The following is a 19637-nucleotide window of genomic DNA, read 5'->3' on the forward strand; positions in this document are numbered from 1 at the left end:
CGTGACTTACTTTACTTTCCTCCTGCTGCACCCACAGAAACAGGAACAGATCCTCTTAAGGTGACAGATCTTAAATTGATGATTTGCTAATATCTCTACTCAAAATTGAGTCAAGAACTGGAAAGTGCTAACCTGGTAGGTCAAAGTTTTTATATGATTTTTCTTGGAGAATACTGATTCTCCATTTTACTATAATCTTACTAAGAACATTTGAACATCACATGTACCCCATAAATATATACAATATGTGTCCATAATAATTAAAAAATTTTTAATTAAAAAGAATGTCTAAGTAATGGCTAGTAAATCAATGTTTTAAAGAAGCTTATTGTATAATTTTTATGCTTATCAAGGTGCAATCCTAGCTGCACAAAAATTTTCTGGTGATTTTTTTTAATGCCAGTAGTCAAGAATAACCTCAGAAATTTGATTTTAAAAGGAGCAGGATTGAGAACCCATGGTCAAACATAGGTAGAGATTAATATTTCTTGAATGAATAACTTATTAAAATATGAATAATTATATACCTACAATTATTGACAATTTTGTTGTCTCATTCTTTCTTCTACTATCTTTGTTTTATCACCATAAGGAAAAGATTAAGAAGCAAGTAACTCACTTTCACATTGTATTTCGGAAAGTCCTCATTAGTTATTTGCTGCAATTTTTACCCTTGTTCTGCCTTTGCCTTCTTAGGAAAACCAGAGTTATCTTTCTAGAGCACAACCAATTATATTATTTCTATATCTAATAATGTTCCCCTTTATTAATCAACAGCCTTTTGGTTGTAAGTGACAGAAACCCAACTCAAGCCAGCTAAATTTTTTTTAAAGTTAATTATTGGCCAACATAACTAAACAGATTAGAGCTGAATGTAAGATTCCATAGAATTATATTTCTTTCTATTTTTCAGCCCTAATGTTTTCTGTTGGCTCATTTCTTAGTCATGCGCTTTCCTGTAATTCCAAAATCACTTGTTTCCCAGTTTAGCATCCTTGGTAATCTAAGCAAAATTTCTAGGATTAGCCCAGATTTATCCAATCTGAGTAACGTATAGATTTATTTTATGGCCAAACTATGGCCAGGGGTAAACTGATCTGATTAATCAAGTATGGACCTCTCACAAGTGTACATTTTTTTTGTTTTTGAATAAAACTGTTCATATAGGTTTGCTCCACTCAAGATATGTAGATTGAAAGCGACAAAAGAGTAGCTTCCCAGAAGAAAAATAGAAGATTTTTACTAGGAAAAGAAAGGGAAATCTATGGAAGACAAAATGACACAACAGAATATATTTAGAATAGTTTAATTAAAGCTTTATGCTAGTCCAAAACCTATTACTATTTGTACCCTATTTATCTCTAAAGCCCTAAAGGCAGTACTCCCCTCCCTTCACCTAATATTTCAGGCACATTGAGCCATTTGTTTCTGGAACACGCCATAGTCATTAATACACCTTCCTTTGTGTATGGTGTTTTTTATATTAAGAATACTAGCCAAATTTCTATTTCTCTTTCAAGTCATATATTTCAATTATCTATTGATACGTAACACACTATTCCAAAATTTAGTGACTTTCAAGAACCATATTACTTTCTCATTAATTTGCAATTTGCTCAATACTTGGTAGAAGCATCTCCCACTTCTGCTTAACACAGTGTCAGTCAGAGTAGCATGAAAGCTGGGGACTACCAGGAAGAAGTTGACTTGGGTCATACACCCATGACTTAAGTTATCACTGTCAAATGGGTGTTCAGCTGGAGCCCACTCACAAGGACATCTTTGTTCTATTCCATGTGGCTTGGTTTTCTCATAGAATGACAGCTAGACTTCAGCGGGAAGAAGTGCAAGATGCTTGACTTTTTAAGACTTGGAAGCCCCCAGACTTTACTTCTGCTGTATATGCTTGGTCAAAAAGGGTTACAAGTCTAACTTAGATTTACAGGGAGAGAAAATAAGCTCTCTTCTTTATATGAGGAACATCTGAGGAACAGCCTACATATTTAAGTGGTGGTGGTGGTGTGATAGGGGGTTTGTATGGCTCTTCTTTGAAGATCACCTGCTGTGGCATAAGTGAAGCTTCAATATCTCAATTTTCAGTCAGGCTGTCTTTTATTTATTTTTAATTAATTAATTTTTTTTAATTGAGATGGAATCTCGTTCTGTCACCCAGGCTGGAGTGTAGTGGTACAATCTCAGCCCACTGCAACCTCCGCCTCCTGAGTTCAAGCAATTCTCCCACCTCAGCCTCCTGAGTAGCTGGGATTACAAGTGCGTGCCACCATGTCTAGGTAATATTTTTTCTTTTCAGTAGAGACAGGGTTTCGCCATGTTGGCCAGGCTAGTCTCAAACTCCTGACCTCAAGTGATTTGCCCGCCTTGGCCTCCCAAAGTGCTGGAATTACAGGTGTGAGCTAACACGCCCAGCCGAGACTGTCTTAACCTCTCAAAATCACCAAGTAAAGTAAATTATGTTCTTGTCTTCATTCTTTTAGAAGAGTGTTTTCATAGTATGTTTACAGATTTGTTGAGGAAGTGAATAGGCCCATTAGAGAAAATGAAACAAAATATATAAATTTGGAAAGGACTTACCTAATAAATAGATTTCCCTATTGCAGTAATCATGAGAATTTCTAACATACTAATGTGCCTTATGAACCTCCCAGGGATAGAACGTAAGTTGAATAAGACACAGGGAGAATTATAAAGTAGAACATTTCTTAATATACTTGACTTAGAACTCCTTATATAAAACAATTTCTGGGACAAGTATTTCATAACACATGTTTAATAAACCTGCCTTACCATTTTTACATTATAATTATTTGATTAATTATCTTAATTCCATTTGCAATCTTAACTCCATTTGCCAGACAAACTAATTGTAACAGGTTCTAGGATGTGGAGATCTTTTGGAGGAGGACATTATTCTTCCTAATACAAAAAAAAATATGCAGGAACAACAGTTTTCATATATATATATGTGTGTGTGTGTGTGTGTGTGTGTGTGTGTGTGTGTGTATATATACCCAAAGACAATCAAATTACATATGTAAGTGTGTGTGCATGTGTGTGTATTATATATACATATATATAAAAAACACTGTAACACTGTGACTCCCCAGTCATGGGAATTTTGTTGTCTTTGTCACTTTATTTTTAACACCCATTCCAGGGCCTAACACATAGTATACATTTAGTAAACATTTTAAAAATAAGAAATGAAGAAAAAGAGGGAGGTTGGAAGAGAGGAAAGTGAGTTTTAAAACCCTTCATTTTGTAAACACAGCCTTGATATATGCAATCTGACCATTTATGCAATGCCTAATTCATTTGTTAGAACTCAATCCTTCTGTGAAGATTCTTTAGGGAAACTTGTCATGATTTCAGGCTGGCTAAAACTAGGCTGCTCCTGTGTATTTCCATTACAGTATGAAGAATAACATCATCCTAAAAGGTTTCAACAACCTAGAATCAATTATAGTTAATCTGGCAAAGAGAATTAAGTTTGCAGATGGAATTAAGGTTGCTAATCAGTTGTCCTTAGAGAGGGAGGCAGATGACAAACCAGAGCATCATAATGTGAGAAGGACTTGGCCAGATGTTGCTGACTTTGAAAATAAAAGAAAAGAACAATGAGCCAGGAAATGTGGGTGACCTTTAGAGTCTGGAAAAGGCAAATAAGTGGATTTTCTCCTACAGCCTCCAGAAAGAAAACATTCCTACCAATACATTGATGTAAGTCTGGTGGAACCCATTATGGATTTATTACTTCTAGAACTGTAATATAATCAATTTGTGTTGTTTTTAAGCCACTATGTTCATAGCAATGTGTTACAGCAGTCATGGAAAACAAATATATTCATGTATAATTGCCATATTTTTAATTGACCAGCAAATGAAAATAAATTATATAGAAGCAACAATGGTACAACCTTGACTAAATAAATAAAAAATTATTTATGTATTTTAATAAATAATTTTAATAAAGTATTCAATATTTTAAATAAATTATTAAATTTTAAATAAATTATTATTTATTAAATAATAAATATTATTAAATTTAATAAATTTAATAAATAAATTTAATGAATTCTATGTAGTATGTTAGTAAATACACAATATACAACAGTAAACTTTTTTAAAATTACTAACCTACATGAATAGGGAATCTCGGTATGGTTTTGGTCCTTTGGTAATTCATAAGAAAAGTACTACAGCAAAACATGAATGAGTATTTGAGGACTATGAAAATTATTTAGGCTATATAATTCCAAGAAGAATTATTTCTAAGGATGCTATTCAGCATACAGAAGCACAGTAGAAAATGTTTTATAAGAAAAAAATGCACATTTCAGAATGTGAAAATTTTAATAAGATATAAATAATGTACTCAAAGGATATTCAATTATTTAAACTTCCTTTCTTCAAGTAGCCATTGAGTATCTACTCTGTTATGGTGTAAGATAGGGTAATATACTCATAATTAATACATGGTCTCTTAAGGTTCAGATCTTTTATTGGAGGAAATAGACAAATATTTAATAGGAGTAAATGAGGCTCTAATAATAAGTAAAAAGTAATACAAAATTTCAAATGAGAGTTTATTCAGAATTTTTAAAAAGACTTTAACAATTGGATAATATTGCACTGAGTCTTCAAAGTTTTCAGATGAACATAGAAAAATAGATCCAATGAAGGGGAGAAGACACTCACAAAAGCATTTATACCTCAGAAATGGTTGAGATATGGAAGGTAACTGGTGGCAACTGGATAGAGACTGTGTATGGCTGATGGAGGCAAGATGGAAAGGATGGAGCACATTGGAAAATTATCCTGGAAAATCATGTAGGGACTAAGAACATGAAAGTCTTCAGAAACAATATTAAGAAAGTTGTACTTGTTCTGGAAGGAAATGGAAAACAGTTAAAGAACTTTTAAGCTGACATACAACATGACAAATTTGCTTCAGAGTAATTTAAGGGTGAAGACAATTGATTGAGAGATGTTACTATTTAATAAAATGAATGAGGGAGGATAGAAGGTAGGACTAGCTTGCAGATCCCACTTGGACAGATGAGCAGCATGTGGAAACTCGCATGATAAACTCTTGCTCCAAGAACTACCACAGCAACATAATAGGAAAGCGGAGAGATTCCACAGGCCCTTTGAAGAAACTGGTCACTGCTACAGGCTTTCTGAGATGCCAAAAAACTGAGTTGGCTTGTTTTCTCAGAGGGGAGGCTGGTGGTTTGGGGCAAGCTCTCAGCTCTGGTCACCAGCTGCCTGGAAATAGACTCAGTGCTGTTTGTGGGGCACAGCAGGAATGAGATTGGCCTTTAGGACTGTGGGCTGCATGGAGGTGGGGTGGGGCCCGTGACAGAGGGCTTTCCCCCATTTCCCTGGTGACTTGTATGACACAGCAGAGGCAGCCATAATCCCCCTTGGAACATAACTCCATTGGTCTGAGAATCACATTCTCATCCTCCACAGCAGCTTCAGCAAGCCCCACCCAAGGAGAGTCTGAGCTCAGACACTCCTAACCCTGGCCCCACCTGGTGACCTTTCTCTACTGGCCCTGGTAGCAAAAGACAAAGGACACAATCCCTTGAGAGTTCCATGGCCTTGTCCACCTCCTGAGAAACCTGAATACTTAACCAGCCCGCCACAGGGCAAGTTTGCTTTCTCCCTATAGTACCACAGTTGATGCACTCTTGAAAACATATGTCCTGGCTGCATGACAATCAACACAAAACTAGCACACTAAACAAAAATACAGTAAAGGACTCTAACAGAGTCCACTTCACGTCCCTGGTGCCTTCACCAGAGCAGGTGCTGATATCCATGGCTGAAAGACCTGAGGAGAGATCACATCACAGGACTCTTTGCAGATACTCCACAGTACCAGCCCAGAGCCTGGTAGCTCTGCTGGGTGGCTAGACCCAGAAGGGAAAAACAATCACTGCAATTTGACTCTCAGGAAGCTCCATTCCTACGGGAAGCGGGAGAGCACCCACATCAAGGGAGCATGCCATGGGACAAAACAATCTGAACAGTAGCCCTTGAGTCCCAGATCTTCCCTCTGACATAGTCTACCCACATGAGAAGGAACCAAAAAACAATTCTGGTAATATGACAAAACAAGGTTCTTTTAACATCCCCAAAAGATCACACCAGATTACCAGCAATGAATGCAAACCAAGACGAAATCTCTGAATTGCCAGAAAAAAAATTCAGAAGGTTAATAATTAAGCTAATCAAGGAGGCATCAGAGAAAAATGAAGTTCAACTTAAAGAAATCAAAAACAAGACGGGCGCGGTGGCCCACACCTGTAATCCTAGCACTTTGGGAGGCTGAGGGGGGCAGATTACGAGGTCAAGAGATTGAGACCATCCTGACCAACATGGTGAAACCCCATCTCTGCCAAAAATAGAAAAATTAGCTGGGTGTGGGGGTGCACGCCTGTAGTCCCAGCTATTCAAGAGGCTAAGGCAGAAGAATCACTTGAACCTGGGAGGCAGAGGCTGCAGTGAGCCAAGATTGCGCCATTGCACTCCAGCCTGGGTGATAGAGAGAGACTCCAAAAAAAAAAAAAAGAAAAAGAAAGAAAAAGAAAAGAAAAGAAAGAAAGAAAATCAAAAACATGTTACAAGATGTGAGGATACGAGAGAAAAAATCTTCAGTGAAATAGCATAAACAAAAAACAATCACAACTTCTAGAAATGGTGATTTCCAGAAAGGGCACACTTAGAGAAATGAAAAATGCCCTGAAAGTCTCAGCAATAGAATCGAACAAACAGAAGAAAAATTTCAGAGCTCGAGGACAAGGCTTTCAAATTAACCCAGTCCATCAAAGACAAAGAAAAGCCTGGAAAATTTATCTGAAAGAATAATTGAGAAAAACTTCCCTGGCCTTGCTAGAGATCTACAAATTCAAATATAAGAAGCTCAAAGAACATCTGGGAACCTCATCACAAAAAGACAATCACCTAGGCACACATAGTCATCAGGTTATCTAAATGCAAGATGAAGGAAAGATTCTTTATAAAAACTTTTTTTATTTTTTTGAGATGGAGTTTCACTCATGTTGCCCAGGCTGGAATGCAATGCTGTGATCTCGGCTCACTGCAACCTCCACCTCCCAGGTTCAAGTGATTCTCCTGCCTCAGCCTCTTGAGTAGCTGGGATTACAGGCATGCACCACCACTTCTGACTTACTTTGTATTTTTAGTAGAGAGAGGGTTTCTCCATGTTGATCAGGCTGGTCTCAAACTCCTGACCTCATGATCTGCTCACCTCAGCCTCCCAAAGTGCTGGGATTACAGGCGTGAGCCACTGCGCCCAGTTTGAAAGATTCTTAACAGCTGTGAAGCAAAAGCATCAGGTAACAGGAAAACCTATTAGAGTAACAGCAGATTTCTCAGCAGAAACCCTACAAGCTGGAAGGAATTGGGGTCCTATTTTTAGCCTCCTTAAAACAAAACAATTATCAGCCAAGAATCTGTATCCAGTAAAACTAAGTTTTATAAATGAAGGAAAGATTCTGTTTTCTACAGACAAATACTGAGATAATTTACCATTACCAAGCCAGTACTACAGGAACTGCTAAAAGAAGCTTTATGTCTTGAAACAAATCCTCAGAATACACCATAATAAAACCTCCTTAAACCATAAATCTCACAGGACCAATATAACAATAACACAGTGAAAAAAAAAGATTTTCAGGCAACAAATAGCACAATGAGTAGAGTAGTACCTTACATCTCAGTACTAAGGTTGAATGCAAATGGCCTTAATGATCCACTTAAAAAAAATACAGAATGGCAGAATGTATAAGAATTCACCAGCCAAGTTTCTGCTGTCTTCAGGAGACTAACATAAGGACTCACATAAACTTAAGGTAAAGGAGTTGAAAAAGATATTCCATGCAAATGGACACCAAAGGAAAGCAGGAGTAGCTATTCTTTTTTTTTTTTTTTTTTTTTTTTTTTTTGAGACGGAGTCTCGCTCTGTCGCCCAGGCTGGAGTGCAGTGGCGCGATCTCGGCTCACTGCAAGCTCCACCTCCCGGGTTCACGCCATTCTCCTGCCCTATTCTTATAACAGACAAAGCAAACTTTAAAGCAATGAAAGTTAAAAAAGACAAAGAGGGATATTATATAATAATAAAAGGTCTAGCCTAATAGGAAAATAACAGAATCCTTAAAATCCTAAAAAATCTTAAATATATATATGGATCTAACACTGAGCTCCCATATTTGTAAAACAATTACTACTAGATCTAAGAAATGAGACAGCATTGTAATAATTGTGGAGGAGTTCAATACTCCACTGGCAGTACTAGACAGATCATCAAGACAGAAAGTCAATGAAGAAGCAATGGATTTAAACTACATCCTAAAACAAATGGACTTAACAGATATTTACAGAACATTCTACCCAACAACTGCAGAATATACATTTTATTTATCAGCACATGGTACATTTTCCAAGATTGGGCAGAAAACAAGTTTCAGCAAATTTAAGAAAATCGGGGTTATATCAAGTAATTTCTTAGACCACAGTAAAATAAAATTGAAAATCAACTCCAAAAGGAACCCTCAAAAGTATGCAAATACATGGAAATTAAATAACCTGCTTCTGAGTAATGGTTGGGTCAACAATGAAATCAAGACAATTATTTGAACTTTATGATAATAGTGACACAACTTATCAAAATCTCTGAGATACAGCAAAAGCAGTACTAGGAGGAAAAGTTCATAGCCTGAAATGCCTAAATCAAAAGTCTGAAAGAGTGCAAATAGACAATCTAGGGTCACACCTCATGGAACTGGAGAAACAAGAACAATCCAAAGCCAAACCCAGAAGAAGAAAAGAAATAAAGATCAGAGCAGAACTAAATGAAATTGAAACAAAAAAATACTAATGATAAATGAAACAAAAAGATGTTTTTTGAAAAGACAAATAAAATTGATTGTCATTAGTGAGAGTAATCAAGAAAAGAGAGAAGATCCAAATAAGCTCAATTAAAAATGAAACAGGAGATATTACTACTGGTACTACAGAAATACAAAAGATTATTCAAGGCTTCCATGAACACCTTTACATGCATAAACTAGAAAACTTAGAGGAGATGGATAAATTCTTGGAAATATACAGCTCTTCTAGATTAAACCAGGAAGATATGGAAATTCTGAACAGACCAATACTAAGCAGTGAGATTTAAACAGTAAATAAAAACTTGCCAACAGAGAGTCCAGCACCAGAAAGATACACAGCTGAATTTTATCAGACATTCAAAGAATTGATACCAATCCTGTTGACACTATTCCACAGGATAAGAAAGAGGGAATCCTCCCTAAATCATTCTATGAAGCCAGTATCTCCCTAATACCAAAACCAAGGAAGGATATAACAAAAAACTACAGACCAATATCCTTGATAAACATAGATGCAGGAATCCTCAACAAAATACTAGCTAAACAAATCCAATAGCATATCAAAAAGATCATCCACCATGATCAAGTGGGTTTTATTCCAGGGATGCAGGGAGGGTTTAACATTTGCAAGTCAATAAATGTGATACAGATAACATAAAGAGAACAAATACCACATAAATAGAACAAACATCACATGGTCCTTTCAATAGATGCAGAAAGAAACATTTGACATAATCCAGCATACCTTTATGATTAAAACCCTCAATAAAATTGGCAAGGAGGAGACATATAAGATAATAAAAGCCATCTATGACAAGCTCACAGCCAACATTATACTGGACAGGGAAAAGTTGAAAGCATTCCCTCTGAGAACTAGAACAAGACAAGAAGGCCCGCTTTCATCACTTCTATTCAACATAGTATTGGAAGTCCTACCAAGAGCAATCAGACAAGGGAAAGAAATAAAGCGCATCCAAATCAGTAAAGAGGAAGTAATACTCTTGCTATTTGCAGATGATACAGTCATATACCTAGAAAACTCTAAAGATACATTCAAAAATCTCCTAGAATTGGTAAATGATTCAGCAAAGTTTTAGGATAAAAAAATTAATGTACACAAATCAGTAGCTCTGGCATGCACCAACAGTGATCAAGCTGAGAATCAAATTAAAAATTCAACCACATTTACAATAGCTGCAAAAACAAAACTTAGGAATATACCTAAACAAAGAGGTGAAAGACCTCTACAAGGAAAACTACAAAACACTGCTGAAAGAAATCACAGATGACACAAACAAATAGAAACACACCCCATGCTCATGGATGGGTAGAATCAATGTTGTGAAAATAACCATACTGCCAAAAGCAATCTACAAATTCCATGCAATTCCCATCAAAATTTCACCATCATTCTTTGCAGAACTAGAAGAAAACAATTCTAAAATTCATATGGAACCAAAAAAGAGCCTGCATAGCCAAAAAATAAAAATTAAAATTAAATTAAATTAAAAAAGACTAAGCAGAAAGAACAAATCTGGATCATCACATTATCTGACTTCAAACTATACTATAAGGCCCATAATCACCAAACCAGCATGGTACTTGTATAAAAATAGGCACAAAGACCAATGGAACAAAATAGAGAACCCAGAAATAAAGCCAGATAGTTACAGCCAACTGATCTTCAACAAAGCAAACAAAAACATACAGTGGGGGAAACAACACCTTATTCAACAAATGGTGCTAGGATAATTGTCAAGCCACATGTAGAAGAATGAAACTGGATTCTCATCTCTCACCTTATATAAAAATCAACTCAAGATGGATCAAAGACATAAATATAAGACCTGAAACTGTAAAAATTCTAGAAGATAACATTGGAAAAACCCTTCTAGACATTGTTTCAGGTAAATATATCATAACCAAGAAGCCAAAAGTAAAGGCAACAAAAACAAAGATAACTATATGGGACTTAATTAAACAAAAAATCTTCTGCAGAGCAAAAGAAGTAATCAGCAGAGTTAACAGACAACCCACAGAGTGGGAGAAAATCTTCACAATCTGTATTGACAAAGGACTAATATTACTGAGCAATATAAAGAAATGAAATAATGGCATTTGCAGCAACCTGGATGGAATTGGAGACTATTATTCTAAGTGAAGTAACTCAGAAATGGAAAACCAAACATTGTATGTTCTCAGTCATAATTGAGAGCTATGCTATGAGGATGCAAAGGCATAAGAATGATACAATGGACATTGGGGACTCTGAGGGAGGTGAGGGATAAAAGACTACACATTGGGTGCAGTGTACACTGCTTGGGTGATGATGGGTTCACCAAAATCTCAGATATCACCACTAAAGAACTTATTCATGTAACCAAGCACCACCTGCTCCCCAAAAACCCAACGAAATAAAAAATTTTAAAAAATGGAATATATGTGATAAGTAATATATTAAAAATAAAATGTATCAGGATCACATGATGAAAACAGAAATAAGGAAGGTGGTGGTTGGTTGAGACTTCTCTGGAGATTAAGAAAATAGATATTTAAGAGTCAGATTCTGTAGGATTTGGTGACTAGGAAAAGCTGGAATGAAAAAACAACTCTAATGGTTATAGTTTAGGCAACTGGTGAAACTATTTTTTTTTTTTTTTGAGACAGAGTTTCACTCTTGTTGCCCAGGCTGGAGTGCAATGGCACAATCTCAGCTCATTGCAACCTCCGCCTCCCAGGTTCAAGAAATTCTCTTGTCTCAGCCTCCCTAGTAGCTGGGATTACAAGCATGTGCACCGCACCTGGCTACTTTTGTATTTTTAGTAGAGATGGGGTTTCTCCATGTTGGTCAAGCTAGTCTCAAACTCCTGACCTCAGGTAATCCACCTGCTTTGGCCTCCCAAACTGCTGGGATTACAGGCATAATCCATGGAGCCCAGTCTCTCTTTCTTATTCAGATATCAGAATAAGGTAAAATACACACACACACACACACACACACACACACACACACACACACATATATATATAGTTTATCATAGTTAGGATTCTTTTTCATGTCAATAATAGAAAATGCAAATCAAATTTGTTGTATAAAATAAGGAAATGCAGAGTTTTATCAATCTGATTGCAATAAGAACTGTAAAGAGGCTTGAGGCAGTGAGTCAAATAATGTGATTCAAAAATAGTTTATATCTTCTTTCAACTCTGCTTCCATGGCTATTCTCTTTACATTCAGAGAACTGCCTCCAACAAATATTTTTACATGTTAAATCTTGCTAAATAATGTCTTAATGATTGTTTTCTATATTCCATAATATTTATATAGCAAAAATCATAGGTCTCAATTCCATTCATTTCTAGAACTGAAAATAAATGAATACAATTTAAAGTAAGAGCCCCCTGAATGTATGCTTTCCAAAATTTAGAATTATACTAAAAAATAATTTTTAAAAAATGTATTACTTTTATACTGATAAAATACACACAACATAAAATTTGCCATCTTCACTATTTTCAAGTACACAGTTCAGTGGTTTTAAATATACATGACGTTGTTCAGCAATCACTAATATCAGTCTCCATAACCCTTTCTTCTTGCAAAACTAAAACTCTGTACCCATTAAACTGTAACTTCCCATTTCCCTGTGCCATCAGCTCCTGGCAACCAATATTCTACTGTATCTCTATGATGTTACTATTCTACTTCATATAAATGCAATCATGCAGTATTGGTCTTTTGGTTCCTGATTTATTTCACTTACCACTAATGTCTCCAAGATTCATCATGGTTATAGAATGTGTCAGAATTTCTTTCCTTCTTAAGGCTGAATAATTTCTTGCTGTACGTATATACCATATTTTCCTTATCCATTCTATGAATGGATACTTAGGTTGCTTTACATTTTAGCTGTAATGAATATTGCTGCTATGAATCTTGGTGTGCAAATATCTCTAAGAGCCTGTAATACTTTTGGGTATATACACAAAAGTGGAATTGCTGGATTGTGTGGCAATTTTATTTTTATTTTTTTTAGGTAGCATAATGTTTTCCATAGCAGCTATATTATTTTTATTCCCAGTGTGCAAGTTTTCAAAGTTTTTTTACAACATCCTTGCCAACACTCATTTTCTGTTTTTTTTTTTATTTTTTATAATAACCATTGTAATGGGTGTGTGTTGATATTTTATTGTAGTTTTGATTTGTATTTCTATAATGATCATGGGGTTGACCATCTTTCAATTTTCATATGGATCATCTACATATCTTTAGAGAAATGTCCATTCAAGTATTTTGCTCATATTTGAATTGGATTTTGTTACTGGGTTTTAGAAGTTCTCTATATATTCTTGATTTCAATAACTCACCAGATATATGATTTGCAATATTTTGTCCAATTTAGGGTTACCTTTTCACTCCATCAATAGTGTTGTTTGGTTTTTTGATTTTTATGAAATCCACATTTGTCTACATTTTTTTGTTGTTGCCTGTGCCTTTGACGTCATATACAAGACATTACTGCCAAATCCAGTGTTGGAAAGACTTTGACCTAGATTTTCTTCTAAGAGTTTTATAGTGTTATGTCTTCTAAGAGTTATATAGCGTTATGTCTTGAACTTTGATTCATTTTAAGTTTTGCATATGGTGTTAAGGATTCAGCTTCATTTTTTTGTTTTGTTTTGCATGTGAACATCCAGTTTTCCCAGCATCACTTGTTGAAAAACTGTTATTTTCTCATTGAATGGTCTTGGCATTCTTGTTAAAAATCATTTGTTCATATGAGTGGGGGTTTATTTCTGGGTTTTTATTCTATTCCATTGTTCTGTATGTCTGTCTTTATGCCAGTAGCACAGTATTTTAATTACTGTATCTTTGTAGTGAGTTTTGAAATAAGGAATTTTGAGTCCTCCAGCTTTGTTTTCATTCAATATTGCTGTTGCTATTCAGGGTTCCTTGAGATTCCATATAAATTTTGGATGGCCTTTTCTATTTTTGTAAAAAGAAAAAGGTAATTGGAATTGACAGAGCTTGCAGTAAATCTGTAAATTACTGTGAGACGTATTGACATCTTTATAATATTGTCTTCCAATTCATAAATGCAAGATACATTTCCATTTACTTATGGCTTTTTAAATTTTTTTTCAGCATTTTTTATAGTTTGAAGTTACAAGTTTTTATCACCTTAATTCCTAAACATCTTATTCTTTTTTAAAAAACAGCTATACTGAGATATAATAAACAGGCAGTACAATTCACATACTTGATATATATAATTCAAGTTTTTAGTATATTTTCAGGGTTTTACATTTGGCCACCATGATTCACTTTTATAATATTTTTGTCTCTCAAAAAGAAAAAAAGAAAAAACAACAACAACAACAACAAAAACTCTTTCAGGAGTCATTCCCATTTCAATTCAACCCATCTCCCAGCCTTAGGCACCCCTTAATCTACTTTCTAACTCTATTGATTTGTCTCTCTTGGACATTTAATATAAAAGGATCTAAGTATTTTATACTTACTATGATATGGTAAATGAGATTATTTTCACAATTTCTTTTCAGATTTTTCATTCTATATAGTGTATTGTAATACTTTGCCGAATTATTTTCTTCATTAGTTCTAAAATTTTTGTAGAATTTTTAGGATTCTCTACATATAAAATTATATAATCTCCAAACAGACATCATTTTCTGCCTTCCTTTTCAATTTGAATGCTGCTTAGTTTCTTATATTTCAATTTTTTTTCCTAATTGCTTTGGTTAAAACTTCCAGAACAATATGGATTATAAATGGCAAAACCGGGAATCCTAGCCTTGTTTCTGATCTTAGAGAAAAGGTCTTTATCCATCAAGCAGGATGTTTGCTGTGGGTTTTTTATATATGGCTTTTATTAAGATAAAGTAGTTTTCTTGTATTTCTAGTTTGTTGAGTGTTTTTCAATAATAAAACAGTGTTGCATTTTAACAAATGCTTTTTCTGCACCAACTGAAGTCATGTTTTCTCCCCTTTGTTCTGTTAATATGGTGATTACATAGATAGATTAATTTTTATATGTTGAACCATCCTTGCATTCTAGAATGTATACTTCTAATATCATGTATAATCCTGATAATATGTTGTTGAATTTAGTTTGATAGTATTTGTTAAAGATTTTTGCATTAATGTTCATAAAATGGATAGTCTGTAGTTTTATTTTCTTGTACTGCCTTTGACTGACTTTGGTTATCAGAGTAATTTTGGTCTCATAAAATGGCTTTGAAATTTACCTTCTAATATTCTGAAAAAGATTGAGGATTAGCATTAGTCCTAATTTAAATGTTTGGTAGAATTCACTAGTGAAGTCATTAGGTTCAGGGTTTTTGTGTGTTTGTGGAGATTTTTGATTACTGATTTAATCTCCTTACTGGTTATAGATTTATTTAGACTTTCTATCTCTTCATAATTTACTGATGGTAGGTTTTATAAATCTAGAATATTTTTAATTTCACCTAGGTTATCCATTTTGGGGACATACAATTGTTTATAGTACCCTAATAATCAATTTTTTCTTAGAATTAGTAATGTTCCCACTTTCATTTTTGATTTTAGTAATTTGAATCTTTTCTTAGTTCATCTAGCTAAATATTTGTAAATTTTGACTTTTTAAAAAAGCTTTTGATTTTACTGATTTTCTTTATTGTTTTCTAGCATCTATTTCATTTATGTCTGCTTTAATACTTATTATATCCTTTCCAATGCAAGCATGGATTTAGTATGTTCTTCTTTTTCTGGTTTCTTAAATTGTAAAAATTAGGTTAAGTAAAATAAAGATCTTTCTTTTTAATAATATAAGTATTTATAGCTATAAATTCACCACTAGCACTGCTTTTGTATGTGTCATATGCTTTTATATTATGTTTTCATTTTCTTCCATCTCAAGTATATTCCACTTTCTCTTTTGCTTTCTTATTGATCCATTGGATATCTAAGAGTGTGTTGCTTAATCTCCATAAATTTGTACATTTTACACTTTACTTATTGATTTTTTAACTTTATCCTGTTGTAGTTGAAAACAATATTTTGTATAATTTCTGTCTTATTAAATCTATTGTGACTTGACTTTTGGATTAATATATGGTCTATCCTGGGAAGTCTCCCAAATGCACTTGAGAAAAATATGTGCAGAAGCCCACTCCTTTGTGAGAAAATACTTCCCAAGACCTCCAGTGGATATTTGAAACTGTACACAGATAGTACCAAACCCTTTATACTTGATATGGTTTGGCTCTGTGTCCCCATTCAAATCTCATGTTGAATTGTAACCTCAGTGTTGGAGAAAGGACCTGGTGGGAGGTGATTGGATCATGGGGTCAGTTTCTAATAGTTTAGCATGAGCCCCCTAGTGCTGTCTTGTGATAGAGTTCTGACAAGATCTGATTGCTGTAAAGTATGTGGCACCTTTTCCCTCCCTCTCTCTCTCTCGTCAGTCATGTGGAAAGCATGGCTGCCTCTCCTTCCCCTTCCGCCATCATTGTAAGTTTCCTGAGACCTCCTCAAAAGTGGATGCCTGTACAGCCCTCAAAACTGTGAGCCAATTAAACCCCTTTCCTCTATAAATTACCCAGTCTCAGGTATGTATTTTTAACATTGTGAGAATGTAACTAATACAAAAAATTTGTACTAGAGAAATGGAGCATTGCTATAAAGATACCTGAAAATGTGTAAGCAACTTTGGAACTGGGTAATGAGCAGAGGTTGGAACAGTTTGGAGGAATCAGAAGACAGGAAAATGAGGGAAAGTTTGGAATTTCCTGGAAACTTGAATGGTTGTGACCAAAATGCTAATAGCGATATGAACAGTAATGTCCAAGCTGAGAAGGTCTCAAATGGAGATGAGAAACTTATTGGGAACTAGAGTAAAGGTCACTCTTTCTGTGCTTTAGTAAAGAGACTGGCAGCATTGTGCTCCTGATCTAGAAATCTGTGAAACTTTGAACTTGAGAGAGACAATTTAGGGTATCTGGCAGAAGAAATGTATAAGGAGCAAAGTGTTAAAGATGTGGCCTGACTGCTTCTGAGAGTGAATGTTGATATTTATGAGTAAAAAATTATCTGAAACTGGAAGTTATATTTAAAAGGGACACAGAGGATAAGAGTTTAGAAAATTTGCAGCCTGGCCATGTGGGAGAAAAGAGAAACCCATTTTCTTTTAGAGAATTAAAGCTGCCTGCAGAAATTTGTAAAAGTAAAAAGGAGCCAAATGTTAACAGACAAGACAATGGAAAATAATGCCTCCAGAGCATTTCAGAGACATGCATGACAGCCTCTCCAATCAAAGGCCTGAAGGCATAGGAGGGAAAAATGATTTCATGGACCAGGCCCAGGACACCGCTGCTATGTGCAGTCTGCGGACATGATGCCCTGCATCCCAGCTGTTCCAGCTTCAGCTGTGGCTAAAAGGGCCCCAGACATGTCTCAGGCTTCTGCTCCAGAGGGTGCAAGCCATTAGAAGCCTTGATGGTTTCCACATGTTGTTAAGCCTGCAAGTGCACAGAGGGCAAGAGTTGAGGCTTGGGAGCCTCCATCAGGATTTCAGAAGATGTATGGAAATGCCTGGATGATCCCAGAGATGTCTGCTGCAGGGGCAGACCCCTCACGGAGAACCTCTACTAGGATAGCATAGAGGGAAAATGTGGGGTTGGAGCTCCCACACAAAGTCCCTCTTGGGGCACTGCCTAGTGAAACTGTGAGATGAGGGCCAACATCCTCCAGATCCCAGAATGGAAGGTCTACTGACAGCTTGCATCATGCACCTTGAAAAGCTGCAAGTACTCAATGCTAGCCAGTGAAATCAGCTACGGCAGCTGTACACTGCAGAGCCAAAGGAGAGGAGCTCCTCAATGCCTTGGAAGCCCATGTTTTGCATCAGTGCAGCCTGGATGTGAGACATGGAGTCAAAGGAGAATATTTTGGAGCTTTAAAATATAATAACTGCCCTGCTGGAATTTGGACTTCTATGGGGCCTGTAGCCACTTTGTTTTGGCCAATTTCTCCCATTTGGAATTGGAACATTTAGCCAATGCCTGTACCCTCATGATATCTTGGAAGCAACTAACTTATTTTTATTTTACAGGCTCATAGGCAGAAGGGATTTATCTTGTATCAGATGAGACTTTGGATGTGGACTTTTATGTTAATGCAGGAATGAGTTAAGACTTTAGGGAACTGTTGGGAAGGCATGATTGATTTTGAAATGTGAGAAGGACATGAGATTTGGGAGGGGCCAGGGGTGGAATAATATACTTTGGGTCTATGTCCTCACCCAAGTCTCATGTTGAGTTGTAATCCCTAGTGTTGAAGGTGGAGCCTGGTGGGAGGTAAGCAGATCATGGGGTTTGTTTCTAATGGCTTAGCACCATCCCCCTAGTCCTATCTTGTTACAGAGTTCTCATGAGATCTGGTTATTTAAAAGTGTTAAAAGTATGTGGTACCTTTCCCTTCTCTCTCTCTCTGTCTCTGTCTCTGTCTCTCTCTCTCTCTCTCTCCCTCCCTCCTGCCATCATGAGAAGATTCTTGCTTCCCCTTCACCTTCTGTCATGATTGCAAGTTTCCTGAGGCTTCCTGTTAAGCCTGCAGAACTGGGAGTCAATAAACCCTCTTTTTCCATAAATTACCCAATCTCAGGTAGTTTTTAGCAATGTGAAAATGAACTAACAGAGAACAAAACAGTAGCTCTTTCTAAAGTAATTCAACAGGGATTAACTTTTTGAATTTGAATACCTGTAACAAATGAAACAAGTAAATAGTCATATATATCCATAATTATTAAAATCACTTGAATAAAAAAAGCAAGGATTATGAAAAGACTATTCATAGAGGAGAATGCTGAAATGTCATTTTAGTTTGATTGTACTGCTACAACAAAATACCTGAGGATGGGTAATGTATAAAGAACAGAAATTTATTTTCTCAAATTCCTGGAGTGTTGGAAGGCCAATATTACAGTGCCAGGAGACTTGGTGTCTGGTGAGGAAAACTTCTTGCTGCTTCCACATATGGTGAGAGGGATGGAGGGACAAAAAAGGACAAGTTAGTTCCCTGGAACCCTATTAGAAGGAGCACTCATCTATTTATGAAGGTGGAAGCTTTCATGATCTTATCACCTCCTAGAGTACTCAATTCTTAATACTATTACATTGGGGATTAAATTTTAACATGAAATTTCAGGGACACTGATATAGTTTGAATGTGTGTCTCCACCCAAATCTCATATTGAAATGTAATCTCCAATGTTGGAAGTGGGTCCTGGTGGGAAATGATTGGATTATGGGTAGAAATTTCTCATGAATGGTTTAGTAGCATCCCTCTTGGTACTCTCCTAATGATAATGTGTTATTGTGAGATCTGCTCATTTTAAAATGTGTAGCAACCCCTACCTTTCTCTCTCTTGCTCCTGCTCTGGCCATATGATGTGCCTGCTGCACCTTCACCCTCCATCATGACTAAGTTTCCTGAGGCCTCCCCAGAAGCCAAGCGAATGCTAGCATCATGCTTCCTGTATAGACTGCATAACTACGAGCCAATTAAACCTCTTTTCTTTATAAATTACCCAGTCTCAGGTATTTCTTTACAGCAATGTGAGGACAAACTAACATAGAAAAACACTCAAAATATAGCATTCATTAAACATATAAAATATTGTTCAACTTCACTGG

Source organism: Macaca mulatta, chromosome 14 (assembly GCF_049350105.2).
Source record: "Macaca mulatta isolate MMU2019108-1 chromosome 14, T2T-MMU8v2.0, whole genome shotgun sequence".
NCBI lineage: Eukaryota > Metazoa > Chordata > Mammalia > Primates > Cercopithecidae > Macaca > Macaca mulatta.